This window comes from Arvicanthis niloticus, chromosome 10, assembly GCF_011762505.2.
Source record: "Arvicanthis niloticus isolate mArvNil1 chromosome 10, mArvNil1.pat.X, whole genome shotgun sequence".
Classification (NCBI taxonomy): domain Eukaryota; kingdom Metazoa; phylum Chordata; class Mammalia; order Rodentia; family Muridae; genus Arvicanthis; species Arvicanthis niloticus.
In genome coordinates, this window is record NC_047667.1 from 12,604,132 (window position 1) to 12,621,561 (window position 17,430).

Sequence of the window (17,430 nt, forward strand, 5' to 3'; positions counted from 1 at the left end):
AGTCACTCAAGCTCAAGTTTCCAAATGTTGAAACTTTGGGAAAACTCCTTTGAATTCAGTTTCTTCAGCTACATCAGGGAGTAAATATCAAAAAAGACAGAGCATGTTACACCAGCTAATTGGCTAAAGCAAACAGTCCACAGAGAGTGGTGCATACTAAAGACCCAGTAACTGTGCCATCTCAGTTCCACTAGTCCCTGGCCACCTAGATATTCTCTGTTTTCTCTCTCTCTCTCTCTCTCTCTCTCTCTCTCTCTCTCTCTCTCTCTCTCTCTCTCTCCTCTTTCTCTCTCTCCCTTCCTCCATCCCTCCTTCTCTCCTTAAAGTCCTCAACATGTCCCAGACATACTTAGAAAAAAATAGCTGTTCCATGCTCTGATAACCGCCCTCCTTTCTTTCTTAGCCTTTTCGTTTTCTTTAGTCATTTCTCTGTTTCTTCTTCTTTCCTCCCTGTCTCTATCCTTTCCTTTCCCTCCCTTCCCTGCCTCCCCCAATTCCATTCCTCTCTGCCACTTTTTTTCTGTATGTTTTGAAGATTTGTTTTTAATGTGGTATCAGGATTATGTATTACTTCTAAAAGCACATACATATGATAGGATACAGTATGATACAATAATAAATATATAGTGTGTGTATGCATTTTTAAAAAGCATTATGTGATCAAAGAATTTATGGATTATATTGTTGAATTTTGAACCCAGGGCCTCATGAATCCCAGACAAGCCCTCCATCAAGCATGCTCAGCCTGTAAATATACTTCCTTTTTAATTTATCAAAGGGGACTTCACCATGGTACCAGTGCTACCTGACTTAAAGCTTCACACTACTCCTTGGGCTTCCAGGAACTGCCAGAGGTGCCATTCATAGTTTAATCAAAATCCACTGTATGCTAGGTGCCCATCCCAGTAAGTCCAAAGAATAAATGGCAAGTCTCAAGGATGATTTCTGACTCACTGAACCAATGGATTGCTCTTCTACCGAGCATTTAATTGAATTTTCTTCACCTGCACATTCATAGTAAAAGCACTTGGTTTGGGTTTTACTTTCCTGCACCAATTCTCCCATCATCTCCTGAGCTCTGTGCTGACTCTTAAACTCTTCCACTCCAGACAGAACTCAGTCGACCGACCAACTTACCAAGCTCTGTCTCTAAGTGACGGTATCTCAGTGGAGGCCTCCCGCATTCACATCATTTCCTCAGGAAAGCAGTTGTTATCATCCAGCTTTTATGAGACCACAGCAGCTGGAGCATGGTACTTTATCCCTTAATCAATGTACCCTGGAAGAAGATGCAGATGGATGACTATTAATTCTTAGTTTGGGAATATCCTGGTCTACATACATCACCAGTTTCAGGCCCACCAAAGCTAGCATAGTAAGACACTAGCTCAAAAAAATAAAAGTAAAAGTAAAAAAAAATATTAAAAGTCTCAGCTAGTCTTCTGTATGTGCTGGAATCCTGAGGAAGTAGGGTTCAATGCCAGTGCAGGAATAGATATACTAGCAAGGTGAGGGCAACCAGACAATGAACAGAATCCTTTTTCTTCCATTGTCCTTATATAGGCTTCCAGCAGAAGGTGTGGCTCAATTTAAAAGTATGTCTTTCTGACTCAAGATCTGGTTTAAAGGCAGGTGTCTTCCTGCCTCAAGATCTGGATCACAGGTGTGCCCTCGATTTCTGGATTGTAGCTCATTCTAGGTATAGTCAAAGTGGACAACCAATAATAGCCATCACAGTTATACCACGTGGCTTCAGCGAGGGCAAAACCAGGGGTTTATGGCTAAGAGCAAGCTGTGCTGTATTTTGAAGCTGAAGTACATTCATTAATGCAAGGATGAATATTGACTGGTAAATTTCTACTCACATAGATGAGACCTTGTACTCCAGCTCTAGGGTACCAATCATGTCTACTTAGCACTTTGCTTGCTATGTATATTTAGTTCAGTGTTTTTAATATTCCTAGTCACAGACAGTGCAACCCAAGCCTGTGTTGACTGGCATGCACTTTATCTCCTGATACTTCACTTCTTTTATAAGTCAGAATGTCAACTGCCCACACACATTACGTGATCTTTCCAGATTCTGCAGTTATGTACCTTTTGTTTTGTTTTAGGTTATTTGCTTTGAAATTTCAGTCTCTGGATTTCATTTTCTTTTTTCATTCCTTAAAAACAACTGTCTGTCAGAAATCAACCTGACACAGCCGTTAAAATATGGATGTGGGGACATCTGAAATTTGAGAAATATCAATTACTTAAAAAAATTGTATCTAATTATCCAGAGATATGTAATGCAAGTAGTTACTTCTGCATGGAACTGTTTACCTTGTTTTAATTTTGAAGCACATACTCTGTAGCATTGTTTTGTCTATTTGTTTATTTGTTTGTTTTCTTAGCCAGAATTCAATTTTGACTATAGTTATTCCAGCTGTAATGCTAGTGTTGAATTTGGAAAATAGATTAGTGTGTAAGTGATTGCCTTGAAGCCTAAGGACCTGAGCTTAACCTGCCAGGACCAACACGAAAAGGCCAAGCAGCATGATGCATGCCTGCAATCTCAGTGCTGGGAGGCAGATGCAGGAGGAATGCTGGGACCCACTTGTCAGCCAGCCGGGCTTGCTTCTGGAGCTCTAGGCTTATGAAGCCTTTACTCAGTGTCTGCTCACTATACACGGTCGTTACTACAGTCACCATTCCTGAGTCTCTGATGATGACAGGTGAGAAGTGGTATTGTGTGTTTCTGCTTGCCTCTAAACATACTGAATTTTCACCATCAGTCCTTCAACCTAACTCTCCTCATATCTCAGATACTATCTAGTTATTATCTCAACTAGAAGCATTTTACAAAGATTTAGATGAGTGATGTGAACTGCTCCCATAGTGTGGAGCCTTCTGCAGACACATACCATTGATTTTTAGAACTATTCTGAGAGCCTGACACCGCCACCACACTGTGAGCATCTCAAGAACAGAAACACAGACCCTCTGTCTGAACATCATGCTTAACCCATATAATGATATGAAATCATTATCTTGCTCATAATTGCTGTTCAACATGTTTGTTGTTCAAACTGACACTCTGAAGACAAAGAATCATCCATTTTTTCTTCTCAACATTTCAAGTAGTAAACACCCAAGATGGAATTCAGAGTGAGATAACTTCTACTTTATCATTTCCTACGTTTTATCCTGAGATGTCCTTAATATTTGTCCCACAGGAAAAACTGACCTTTGTGGTTTTGGCTGCCCTACCTGTTAGGAAGTTTCTATCACTGCAGTGTGCTGTCAATAGCTTACACTGCGATGGCACACCACTGGCTGTCTCCTACATGCCTCCTGACAGCTATCTCCACAAATAAAATTTAAATTGAAACCACTCCAAAAAATACCCATGACCTCAAGGAGATTTATCAGCTCTCCTGGTGGATGTAGTAAATGAAAAGTTATTATTCTCCCCTCACACAAATTCTGTCTGACAGATGGTATTTGTTATTTTAGGAGAAGAACAGTCCACTGGGTCTTTAAGGGGCTCGTTTAATGGTCCCATTGTACCCTTCCCACAAATCTTGTGCTGCTGTCTAGAAAACATATATAATAAATTCTACTGTAATATAGCTTTGGAAAAATGAGCATATCTTAGGGTTATGAGGATGAGATTAAGTGAAATAATTTATATCAAAGATCCGTGAAAGCTATTGCTGCTTCCCAGACACATATGCAAAATGGAAACCTATGCTTTCCAAGTTTCCCAGGAGTTACTTTTCTACGTTTTCACCATATCTTCATAGAATTAGGTTTTGTCACATAAGATATTTTCTCACCTTGCTCAAATGCTGTTTGTTAGTAAAGCTGGGTTATGTAATTGCTAGTATGTTTAATTTCACAAAAACACAAATTGATAAAGAATTGACTTCTCAAGGGCCCCTCTGAAAATCTTAACAAAAGGGTTCCATTCTTCAGAATCCATGCAACAAGCTGGGTCTTCCCATGAACACATTTGTAATCTTAGTGTTGGCAGTGGTTGGAGCAAGAATGACCACTGGGGCTTGTTGGTCAACATCCTAGCTATAGATTCAGTAAGAAAGCCTATCTCAAGGGAGTAAGCTGGCAGAAAGAAAATAAGACTCTGATGTTCCCATCTGACTTTGGTGCACACACAGACACACACAGACACACAGACACACACACACACACACACACACACACACACAGCATGTGCAGACACACAATAAAAATAAATGAATGAAATGTTAATTTTGCAAAACAATATGGAGCATCTGGAATTTTTACTTCTTTTATAAATTTTTCTAAAAAAAAAAATATGGGGCGGGGGGGATTTTAGAACTTCCGTGAACCCAAAATAGATAATTGATCCTTTTGAATTAGACAAATCACTATGCTAGATTAAAACATACAAAAATTAGTCTTGTACTGGAAGTCTGTAACTGTGTGAAATAATCTATAAAATAAAGAAAAATAATTTGGATTGATTTGAGGTGTTTTCCATGCATTTGCAACCTCAGTTAACATTAGTATTCTTTTAAAATTGGAAGTTTAAGGGACAGCAAGATTGCTCAGTGCGCTCAGCGCCTAAGGATGCTTATTGCACAAACCCAATGAGCTGAGTTCAATTCTTGGAAGCCAAGTACATGTGGAAGGAAAGAACTAACTCCATAAAATTCTCAAGTGTCCTGTGCATGTACACCATGGCATGCATGCACACACACACACACACACACACACACACACACACACACACACACACACAAGTGCACACAAATTCACACACACAGGGATATATATATATATATATATATATATATATATATATATATATATATATATATAGAGAGAGAGAGAGAGAGAGAGAATTTTAACAAACAAAAAATGGACTGAGTTGTGTGAATGAGTGCAGCAATTTTGCTAAGTACTTTTTTCAGTATTTCCTCTCCCATTTGTAATACTGAAACTCTACTGCTAATGGCTGGTTTCAATCTTGGACTGTGATATAACACTCATAAAACAACTATAGAATTCTGGGTCTCACACAGGCAAAATAACTCAGTGATGAGCAGCCATTGCTGTTTATAGAATAGTAATCAACATGCATAATCAACTAAATGGCTCACCTCCCTGCCCCCAGACCTTCTAAATAGCTTATCTTTTTATTGTATCAAAAAGAATTTCACAGTATATCCTAGGCTACTCTTATACTAACCATGTAGCACAGCCTGGGCTTCATTTATAATGATTTTCCTATTTCAACCTTCCATGTGATGGTATTATAGAAATGGGCCTCCATACCCAGAAACAACTAATGTTTCTGGTAGTTTTCCACTGATCTATTTCCATTGGATATTTTAATGTCTTATAAATGTTAGTTTTTATACAGTACATTTACATTTTTATAAAGGTGTAATCATGCTTCCTAAGATATTTCACATGCATTTCCTGTAAAGCTTTGAGGACTTTTACAAAATGGATTTCTCTTCCACTTAGAAACTCCAGCAATGTAACTAGTTGATTAAAAAATGATGAATTATCAGCAATTTTAATCTTAGATTCATTTTTATGATTTTTTAAAAAAAATTATGTGTATATGTGTGTCTCTGTGTTGTGAGCATGCAGATTTAGTAGCTGTAGAGGCTGGAAGAGAGTATCAGATCTCAGAGACAGTTGTGAGCTGCAGGACACTGCGGTAAATCCAAACTTGAGTCCTCTGCAAGAGCAAGCAGTTCATGTGCTTGATCACTGAGCCAACATTCCAGCCACTGCCCCGCCTCATTGAAGTTTTAAAATAAACATATTGTGGGATAAGATCAGAATACTAACCAGGTGCAAGATGGAAGAAAGTATCCTCTGTACTCAGCACCCAATGTCAGGTTTTGCTATGTTACACTTGATATGTGTTAAGGTACTCTGCGCTCAATGAAGACTGACACATTACCAAACCCAGGACTCAATTTAGCATGCATCAGTGGGCCTAGTAAGCCTTTCCTTTTCAGCATCTGCAGAAAACCACATTCTTTCTACTTGTCCCTGTCCCTTCACTTCCTCCACCATCTGTTTCTTCATGCTTTCAGGATTTTCTTTGCCTTGGCTGTTTGAGGAATACACCTCAAAGCACAGTAATCTGTTCTTCAGTAAGCATTGGTCTGGTGTCTTCTTCATCACAAGGCTTAGCTTACTGGGTTTTTGAAATAAGAGCTAAGAGATTTGGTTCCATTTTGATCAGGATGGGTTCTGATCACCATATAGTTACCCCTTTCTCTTCTTGAGGTGTCAGAAAGAATAAAGCAAGTTCATAGGTTAAAGTACACAGGAAAGGGGATGGGAGATGGCATAGTTGGTAAAGTCTGTGGCATGAGGACTGGACTTCAAATCCCTCGTACCCATGTAAAAATGTTGTGTGAGGTATCCCTAGGGCAGAGGTAGGCAGAGACAGGAGAACTCCTGATGCATCCTGGCCATCCAATCTATCCAAACCAGTGAGCACTAGGTTCAGTGAGAGATCTTGTCTGAAAAACATATGGTGGGAAATAGTTGAAGATCTCAACCCTTGGCCTCTACATGTACATATACACAGTAGTGAGTACACACTCATGCATCTGTGAACACCCACATGAAAAAAAAAGGTACCTAAGAGTCCATTAAAATATTCAAGAGAGTATTGCTTGTGACCAAGGTTGGGAAAATTCCTGCATCCATTGTGCTACACTCAAGATTCTGGCTGCCCTTCCATGTGTTGACCTACTCAGTACAAAACTAAATTGCTACCCTTTGTAAAAAATTGAATGTCCCATCAGATGTTGCTGTGTGTATTTATATCCAAGTCAAGAACTAAACTCTGTAACAAAAGTAATCATAATACACATTCCTGGATTTTTTTTGTATTCCAAATGTTTGGGGAATCCTGAATGACATGGTGAAGACATCCACTCTCCTTAGGAATCTAAGCAAGTCCTTAAATATCAATTTGGAAAATAAGGCAACTCATTAGAACATTATTCATAACACATAAGCTCCAATGAAATGGACCTGGTGAAGCATACCTCTGCAGCTAGTGCAAGCTGCGGTTCTCAGTGTAGAAATCAACTTATTTGTTTAGACTTAATAGCATAATGTCAAATAAGAATGATATTTATTTGAAAGTTTCATTTTGAATCAAAACTTGCTTCCCCTAAGTTGGTACCAAACACCTGGCTCTTACGGTACATATTGTAAACATTTATTTTATTGTGCTGTATAGGGATTGTTTACTTTTCTCTTCATAATTTGGTAATATTTCAATTTATATTTTTCAAATATCATGTATGGCTTCATTATGTTTTTTGTAATTACCAGGATTTTTATGAGTTGCCTTTACTACTTATGTGATTTATATACATGTGTATGACTGTGATTTACTAATGTGATTTATGTAAATGTGTATGAGTGTGTGTGTGTGTGTGTGTATGTGTGTGTAACTGCCTGCAGAGTCCAGAAGAGAGCACTGGACCACTAGGGTTGTAGTTTACAGGTGATTATGAGCTGCATTATGTGGGTCTAAAACTGAACTGGACATACAGCAGGGACTTTGGACTTTTGGACTGACTCTCCAGCCCCAACATTAGTATTTCAAAGGGACAAATGTCTAATGTAAAGGCAATATCTATCAGATAAGGTTAATGTGAGGCCATGGTAACATGAAGTTATGACCTCCGTGATCCAGTGAAATTCACCAAGATTGACAATGCCTAAACTCAGATCCTCACACTGAAATCTGATAATCCACCATTGTGGTTACTTGTGAGAAGCAAGGTGATTGACTTGCAACTTCTCAGAAAAGCCTTAGAAGCTTCTCTAGTGATCATTACTTATAGCTCTTTTTCTACTTTAATGCCCTCTCTGAATAAAGACTTACTTCTTCCTTTAAACAGCATATGTAAAGAAAGTGGGTCCTGTTCCAATGGGTTATAGAGGAAGCAAGATGCCACCTCTTGCTGCTCTACACAAAAGCCAGGATTCACTAACTTTAAAGAATAGACTATCTTCTTTACTTTTAGATACTATAATAGTTATTTTATAAAACTATATTCGGAGGTCAGATTCCTTCTCAAGAACATGCTGAAACAAACTCAAGCTACCAGGAATCACATAGAACACATAGGTCAAAGAGCATGGACTATTTCACAAATCTAATCCTGGTGTTTGCTGCTGCTACCCTACTGGGAAACTGGGAAGTCACCTGACATCCTGATTCTTTTACTTTTGGGAAGGCAGCTGAGAAGTTTATATATGGGCTGTTGAAAATTGGACAAGGATTAAGAGTCTGAACTGCTCTTGCAGAAGACCCAGTTCAGTTCCCAGTACCCTTACCAGAAGGCTCACAATATGTTTAATTCCAGATCTCTTCTGATCTCCATAGGCACAGCACTCAACCTTCATCAATCACACATAAACATACATACATACACACACACACACACACACACACACACAAACACACAATCACATAAATGACATTAATTGTTTTTTTAAAGAGAAGCATATAACAAAGTAAAAAGAAAATAAAAATCCAACCGTTGTGACATGGTGTTAGAATCTGGTTTATTACCTTATGCTATACATACATCTGGCTCTGCTCTCATGTTCATCTCTTTGCTGTTACTCTTTTCTTTTTTCTTGTTGCTGCTGACATAAATGCAACTGAATTTAACACATTGTTTTCCTGGACTTATTTACCATTTTAAATAAAAATACACTTATTTTATGTGTGAGTATGGGAATGTGAGAGTGTGCATGATGAAGATGGATAGAGTGTACATGCCATAACACATATGTGAATGTCAGAGGACAACATGTGAGAGTCAATTCTCACTTCCCACTATATGGGTCTTGGGGATTAAATTCAGCTTCTTCGGCTTGGCAACAAGTGACTTTGCCCACTGAGAAATCTAACTAGTCCTTACTCATAATTTTAGTGGGAAAAGGGGGTAAATTACAAATAATATTTTATCTTTGTAAAATATTGGTGTCTAGTGTTGAGAACTCCATGTATTACTAAAATAAAAATACTTTCTAAACAAGTGTTTTTCAAGAATTACTTCCTAAAGGGAATAAATATTAGCCACCCTAAATGAATGACATATACCACAAATTGCTATTGGTTTTCAGATGATGACAACTTTGGAATGTTATCCCACTAGTCATAAAGACAATAACTTAGGGGCCATTCAGATGGCTCAATGGGTAAAAGCACCTGATGTGCAAACTTGACAATGTGAGTTCAATGTCTGGGACCCATATGGTGGAAGGAGAAAATCAGCTCTGACAAGCCATCTGTCCTCTAGGCTACATCTACAAACCATAGCATATGCACACACATGCAAGAAAAGTAAATAAGTTTAAATAAAACATAAAGAACTGAGATGTCAAACACTATGTTTAGCCTGGTATACCTTGCAGAAAGCAGCTCTCATCCACACGGATGAACATAAACAAAGTGGAAATGTCTGGAAAGTTAGAGCTTAGAATTGACTGTCAATTAGACAACCAGGGCTGGGTACATGTGTGGGCATTCATCACTGCTGTGATGGAAGGTGAATTTCCCTCACGGTGATCCCAGCCAAGAGTAGGGCAATGATGTAAGCAAAATAGTGACGATAATTGCTTACTCTGTTATTTTGTGACTATTGGAAATGAATTGTTGTGATTTGAGTGTGGATTGTCCCATAAAAGCTTATGTGTTGAACATTACATCATCAGATAGTGGTGCCTTTTGGGAGCGTTATGAAATCTTTACAAGAGAACCTTGGTAGAAAAAGTGTGAGACAATGGAAAGACTTTGAGACTGTATAGTGGGTCCCCACTTGTTCTTTGCTTGATGATTTCTAGGCTGGCTCAAGCTCCTGCTACCACATGTTCTCCACCATGATGGAATGTACTTGTTTTTACCACACAAAGCAAATGAGCTCTTCTTCCTTAGTTTGCTTTTGAGTTGGTATTTTATTAAAACAGAACAGTAGTATAAAATTGAGAGAAGTCATTACAAAGACACAAAATATAAGAGCTGCTATTCATTCATTCCTTCATTCATACACTCATTCATTCTCTTAATGTACTTCAACTGAGATCATGAGAATCTTAGGTCACTCAGGCAATAACGGCCCAGAATAAACTGCCTCAGGAAAAGTAAGGATTCAGAAGACAATGAGCCTTGGATGAAGTAACATTTGGAGGATTCCGGAAGCTGGCTATGGTTCTGTGTGAAATGTTAGAGAACTGGACAATTATATAATGACTGTTGACACAGTGTGAATTGATTCTCGAGCATGGAAGGTCTGTTACCCAGTCTTTTGCTACTTGAGAGGTGGTGTTTCTTTAAGAGATGGATCAAGTCAGTTCCCTCAAGAATGAGTTGTGCTGAAAAAGGAAGCAAGAGTTCTCCATCTCCCAATCCCTCTGATTTTACCAGATGATCTATTCCTCCTCTGTGATGTGATATGATATAAGTCCCTGAAGTAGAGCCACTTGGGTGACAGGTATACACTCTCTTGGACCTTAGTAACTACATTCCACAACCAGTTATCCAACTTCATTTTTTTTTTTTTTTTTTATAGAAAATGGACAAATGAAAGTATAATAATTTTTACCCAGGAAGAAAGAAGAGAGAGAGAGGCTAGTTACAATTGGGAATAAAACAGCAGTGGGTTAAGAGAAGGAGGGATATCTGGTTATTTTTGTAGTTTGTCCAATGTCTTGCTTTGCCTTGATCCATCAGAGTCAGTTCCCAAGTGGCCTTTTCTAATATCTTACTATGGGATGATACCTAATAGGACAGCAGGAAGATCTAGCTATGGTAAACCCAAGTGTTCTTTCTCCATCCCTTTCTCACTCTTATTTTCCTTCTCTTTCCTCTTTTCCTCTTCCACATATTCAACAAATAACAAACATCTATGGTACCTCAACTATATATGTACCTCTAGACTTATTAGTGTATTTACTTTCCTTGCTAACACATACACACATACACCCACACACACATACACACACACACACTCATATTTACTCACACTTTCTCTGTCTATGTCTCTGTATGTCTCTTATCACTTGCCTTTACTCTGTGTATGTTTATTAATTTATCTTTGTATAATTGATACTTCTAGCTCTCAAAAAGTAAGCAAGGCTCAGTGTTAGAGTTTAGAAATGGCAATTATATACTGTAGAGAAATCATCTTACTATCAGTGTGTCGAGAGCACTCATGAAGCCTTCAGAGGAAAGAGGTGACATTTAACTAGGTATAAAACCATGCATTCCTTTTATCAGTATTAAATAAATAAATTTCTTAAAAAAAAAAAAAAAAAAAAAAACATTGTGAGAACAGTGGCAAATGGGAAGGGCCTAAGACAGAAAAACCACTCCAACCCCAAGACTAAGAAGTCTTAGGCAGGTTCTGGCTGGGAAGGCAATAGAAAGATACCTTCCCCCTTTTTTTCCATTGTCACATTAAGAAAGACGGAGATAGCATTGGTCCTTGCTAAATATTAATTTTCAGAATCATGTGAGGTTGATATTGGATGTCAGCTTGACAGGATCTAGAACCACATAGGAGGCAAGCTTCCACATACACTTTGGAGTAATTGCACAATAGGTTAGTCCTTAAGCACATCTATGAAGAAGTCTTTAGGTGGGGTTGAGGTGGGAAGCTTCTCTCTAAAAGTGGGCATTACCCTTCCCATGGACCAAGTATCCCAAACTACATAAAAAGAGAGAGATGGCTGAACACTAACATTATCTTTTTCATGCTTCATGACACTGAATACAATAGTCTGACTGGCTGCCTCACACTCCTAGTAGAATAAATTTCCCACTATGATGGACTAAATGCACAAATGAAGATCCAAAATTAACATTTGCTTCCTTAAGTTGCTTCTATCAAGTATTTTGTTACAGCAACAGAAAAGTAATTACAATAAGTGGCATTAAATACATTTACACAGAATGAATAGTTTGAGAGTCAAAAAAAAAAAAAAAAAAAAAAAAAATCACACCTGAAAGAGCCTGGTACTTAACAAGCCACATGCTGGGAGCTCAAAGAAGTTTCCCTCCACTTCCCTTTCTTATTCTTGTCCCATTAGAATGCTAATCTCCTGGGGAGAAAGAGCCCCTGGGTAAGAGTGAATTTCAGTCACTGAAGAAAGATTGTTCTTAAGGAAAGAGGAGCCTTTTAGTCTTTGTAAAAATTTTACTTGATTGTGAAGAAAGATAAAAGGCATCAAGAAATTGCATCCTGGTGCTAAGAACACTCTTTGGTTTTACAAATCAGCCATTCTTTCTTAGCTTTTGTTCAGACTATTATTAAATACAGATTTTAAAATACTCCTTCAACCGAGAGCATTATTAAGTGGCAAAAGGCAACAGTGAAGGGAGACATGCAACTTCTCAAAGGGTCTCGGATAGTAAGGACTCTAATCATTCTTGTATAATTTCAAGGCATCTCAGGCGATGATAAGGAAATTAAGGGGGTGACCTTTCCATGTTCTTTCTAGACTAGAAATTATAGGATAATGTGTGCTAATAAGTCCTCATGGTTAACAAAATAGGAATGGACCTCTTTACAAACTCTGCATTATTTAAATTATTTTTTTTCTGTAGAATTAAGGATCATTTTATTTCAAAGTTAAATTGTGTGTGAAATTGGTTCTAAGGTTTTTTAAGCAAAAAGGCTACCTGTGGTTTTCAAACTTCTTTTCTCATTTCCCAAGCAGTACATATTTATTTAAGACAATTTCAAAAATATAAAAATGTCTAGGAAAGAAAAATGTCACACATAATTTTGGTTCTTAACTATACTCCTGTTCAGTAATTTTTATCTGTCTTAACTACATTCAACTTAGAAAATTGCCATGGTCAACCTCCTTAGTCTTCCTCAAATTCAGCCACCATGAAAAAGCCCTTTCTAAATTCTACTGTTTCAATACCAATCTTTTGTAAGATTTATTTTATTTTTACTTGTGTTTGTATGTGTATAAGTATACATACCTCTGGAGGCCAGGGAGGGCATATTTGAACTGAAGATGAACCTGTGGGTGGGAGTCACTGTTGTGTTTTATTAAAAAAAGAAAAGAAAAGAAAAAAAAAAAGAAAGAAAGAAAGAACCAGGATATGTTTGGTAGAGGCACAGTAAGGTGAGGTGGAAGAGGGTACCTCTGTAAGTCTGGGCTGAGGCATCCCCTCTTCCTGAGCCATATGACAGGTATAGTATGCAATACAGATTATTTAGGGAATGAAGAGAGGAGATTAGGAAGTAGAGACAGAGAAAGGCAAAGAGAGAAAGAAAAAGAAGAGAGACAGAGAGAGGCAGAGACAAAAAGAGAGGCAGAGCGAACAGAGACAGAGAGACAAAGACAGTGAGATAGTAATGAAGCTGACCAAGATCACATGTAGAGAAAGAAGGAGAAGGGCAATGGAGAAAGAAGGGACAAATAGCGTAAGAGGGTAAGAAAGTAAGAGTATAAGAGCGTAAGAATGTATGAGAGTAAGAGGGTAAGGAGGGACAAATAGCCCCTTTTATATTGAGTCAGGCACACCTGGCTGTTACCAGGTAACTGTGTGGTAGAGACTAGAAAGAATGCTAATATTCTTCCATTTTGGTTTAATTAAAAAAGGGAAAAATAGAAAGTGGTGAAGCAGGAATGGGTGTCATGATAGTTAGCTACTTCCTGCTGACTTTGGGATGTCCTGTCTCTTGGAAACCTAAGAAAATGGGCATGGAGGTGTTGGTCCAATCTTAGGAACTTTGGCTGTTTCCTTGCTGTCTAGGGTCTGTGGAACCATCTGTGGATAGGAAGAAGCAGGTCCAGTTGAAGCATCTGTGTCTGTGAGAGTAGATTGGAGCATCTGTAGGTTGCTTCTCTGGAGCTGTTCTGGATGTAGATTTTGAGTAAATGCCTGAACTTGACAAGATGCTGAAACACACACACACACACACACACACACACTCACATATTTGAAAGTATATTGAAACTCTTAGATCTTGGTTGGGGATAAAGGAAGTCCCAATCCTAGGGCACAAGAAAGAAATTGTACCCTCTGGGCTAGGTAGCAAGTATGAACTTAAGCTATTGATTGGCAGGTTTACTTACCTGGATGGAGTCTATTTGGTCCATGAAAGGTAGATCTCAGTGGGGATCCTGTAGCTTATAAGTTTACAGAAGAGATAAATTTGTTAACAGCATAAACAATCTTTAAGATGAGCATAGGGAAGACAAAAACCTTTTGTTTTTTATTTCAAGGTAATTTTTATTGCATATTTTATTTATTTATATTTCAACCATCATATTCATAAGGCCAAGGTTTCCCCTTTCTCCATTTCCTCTCCCTAGAATCCCCCATCCTATCCCTTCCTCCTTTTGGCTTTTATACCATTTTAGTAACATGCAAGTATTAAGGTCAGTTCTAGGTTGAAGAACTAGTAATACAATAGATGCAAATAGTCAAGGAACAAGCAAGACAATAAACACAAATAGTCAAAAAACAAGCACGGCAATAAACAAAATCCTGTGAACACTCCCGTGATCACATGTTTAAGCTTGTCATTAACACCATCAACATGTTGGCTGCCAAAGTACATGGCTTGAACCAGAAAATGGACCCCCAGACAGAGTTATTAAATTGACAAAAATCTTTTGTGGAGCAGAAAGAGCAAGAAGGAAACTCAAAACCTTGGCCTTATGAATACGATGGTTGATTGTATAGTTTAACATGAAAAATATCTTAAGTTTATAGTTAAAAGGCAACCAAAGTGGATCGTATATTGGAATGTTTTATTAGGGTTAGACTAATTTATAAGAACTCTATTGACTAATGTTAGGACAATGGCATAACAAGAAGAGGAAATATGAAGCATGTAGTCACTGGAAACTGAGTTTAAATAAGGAAATAACACAAGGTTGTATCTGTGAAAGCTTCCATCTGAACTTGTGTATATTTTATTGTGAAGTCTGTGAGCAAGCCAAACTTGTCCAACTTTAATAAGAGATCTGATGGTCTTAACTAGTAAACAAATCGACTACTGAGATAATAAGGTGGTGTACTACCTTGGGTAAAAAGCTAGGTCTGTTTTCTAGCTGTCAATATAGTCAGAAATATGGGAAGAATATAATCTAAGAGTCATGTATTAAGTAAAATGACAGAGATTGGTCTATATAGTCCACTACCTAAACAGTTTCTAGATCCTATGGTCTCCATGGCAACTTGAACAGTGTCAGTATGGCTATCAGTCCCAGAAGAGGAAAAGCTTTTTCCCATGGAGTAGATATGTGAGAGAAATGAGCCACTTTGACTTAGGCTTTATAAAACATTTAACTCTCTGGGTATCTTCTGTCTACAGTGTAGGCCGAGTCATGGCAGGAAAGCTAAACAAGGCAATAAAGCAGTGTTTCTGAGTGGTTATCATACCACAATCCATGTAGAATCTTGTCTGTGCTTATATCTTTTTCAGAGACCTGGGGGGTGGGGTGCTGGGGGGAGGATTTAAACTGAATTTGGGGATTCAGAATTTGGGAGTCTGTGTCAATCACAATAAGTTTAAACATTTTATTTTACACTTATCAGATTTCTGACAAGATTGAGAGTCAGTGTATAACAGTCTAGACTGAGCATATCTGAGTTAGACAACCTTTGTTTATTTACCTGTTCTAGATGTATCTAGCAAATAAAGAAAGCATGTTGTAGCTTTATGGCAATAGCAAAAACAAGGTTAAATCTATATTTAAGTCAGTGATCTTTAATTTTTTACTGTTTAAAAATTATTATTGACCAAGGCAGGATAGAAGAAAACCTTGTCTTAATTTCTAAGTGACTTTTTAAGGCTGTACTGCTAAAGCCAGGGAACTGGGTACTGCCCATAACAAAGATGTCACTGAAGCTACTGCCTGCCAGGTGACTGCCCTTATCTAAAATGGCACTGAAGCAAAAGCACAGCAAAATCTTATCTGCCCACAACAAAGAGGGAGAACAGTCACAGGACTGCCCATAGTTAAGATGTCACCGAGAGTCATGTGTTATACATTAGAACTGAGTTGTAGAAACGTGGCTGTGTATCTTAAAATGGAACAACAGAAGCACGGCAAAGAGAAACATACAGATGAATCTAAACAGAGCAGTGTGATGGGTGTTTAGGCCAGCAGTGACTGCAGAGTGTTCCTGCAGCTTGGCAAAGCAGAATATTAGCAAAGCGGGTGGGGGTGGGGGTGGGGGGACAGGACAGAGAGCGGCACCTTCAGCGGCATTCTGTCTTTTAGCAAATCTGCTCATCTTGGGAGTACGCTCCAGTGCAGGGGTGTTGGGGGTGGGGGAGGGGGAGGGGGAGATAGACAGAAAGAGACAGAGAGAGACAGAGAGAGTGGCAGAGTTTTGCAGACAGAATTGGCAGCAGTGGTGGCTTCAGGAATTGTTGCTGGTGGCTAAGCAGAGCAGAGTACCTGCTAGGGAGTGAGAGAGATCCGAGGATAGTCATGTGGCAGGCCCTGGGAGTGAGAGGCTGGGCAAAAGTTCAAAGCAGTGGCCAAATCAGGGGGGGTGGGGAACTGGGAGCTGGAGCAAGCAGCGAGAGAATAAGGGGGAGAGGAATGGCCTACGGATCACTGGATGGTTGGCAGGTTGTAAAAGCACCTTTAAACAGCCATGTAGAGTTATTGGTTTATGGATAAAGGGGCCAAATTTAGTCTGAGAATTCGACTGGGAGTTGTGACATAAAAGACATTGCCTTCTGTGTGAGAGTAGGAGGAGCTAGCTATTTGGCCATCCCTGCAAATGCAGTAGCTAAGGCAGCAGCCAGACCAGATCATCATGTTGTCACACAGTGAACTAGGTGCTGAGCTCTGGGTTGGAGCCAGATGGAGAATGATTTACCTAATCTTACCATATTTTTCCCACTTCCCAGAGAGTCTAGGGGGACACCCGGGGTAGGGGTCATAGACTGAAGTTTCAGTGAGAAGGCCAGTCATGACTGTGACTGCCTCTGTCCTCAAGGACACCACAGGATGGCTGTGACCTCAACAGCTCTGCTTTGGAAACAGGTAGAGGCATGGTATGGTGAGATGAAAGGGGTGGCTCTGCAGACCCATGCTGAGGCATTCCTTCCCCCTGAGGTACCAGCCATATGACAGATATAGTATGGAACAGAGTTTATTTAGGGTATGGGAAGGGGAGTTGAGGGAGTAGAGACAGAGAAAGCAGAGAGAGAGAGAGAGAGAGAGAGAGAGAGAGAGAGAGAGAGAGAGAGAGAGAGAGAGAAAGGAAGGGGAGGGAGGAGGGGAAGGGAGGAGGAAGGCTGGCCAATAACACCAATAACACAATAACACTTGGTGGGGGCGGGTAAGGTGAATGGTTAAAAAAAAGACAGAAAAGGTAAGAGAGTAAGAGAGTAAGGAGGGGTGAATCTT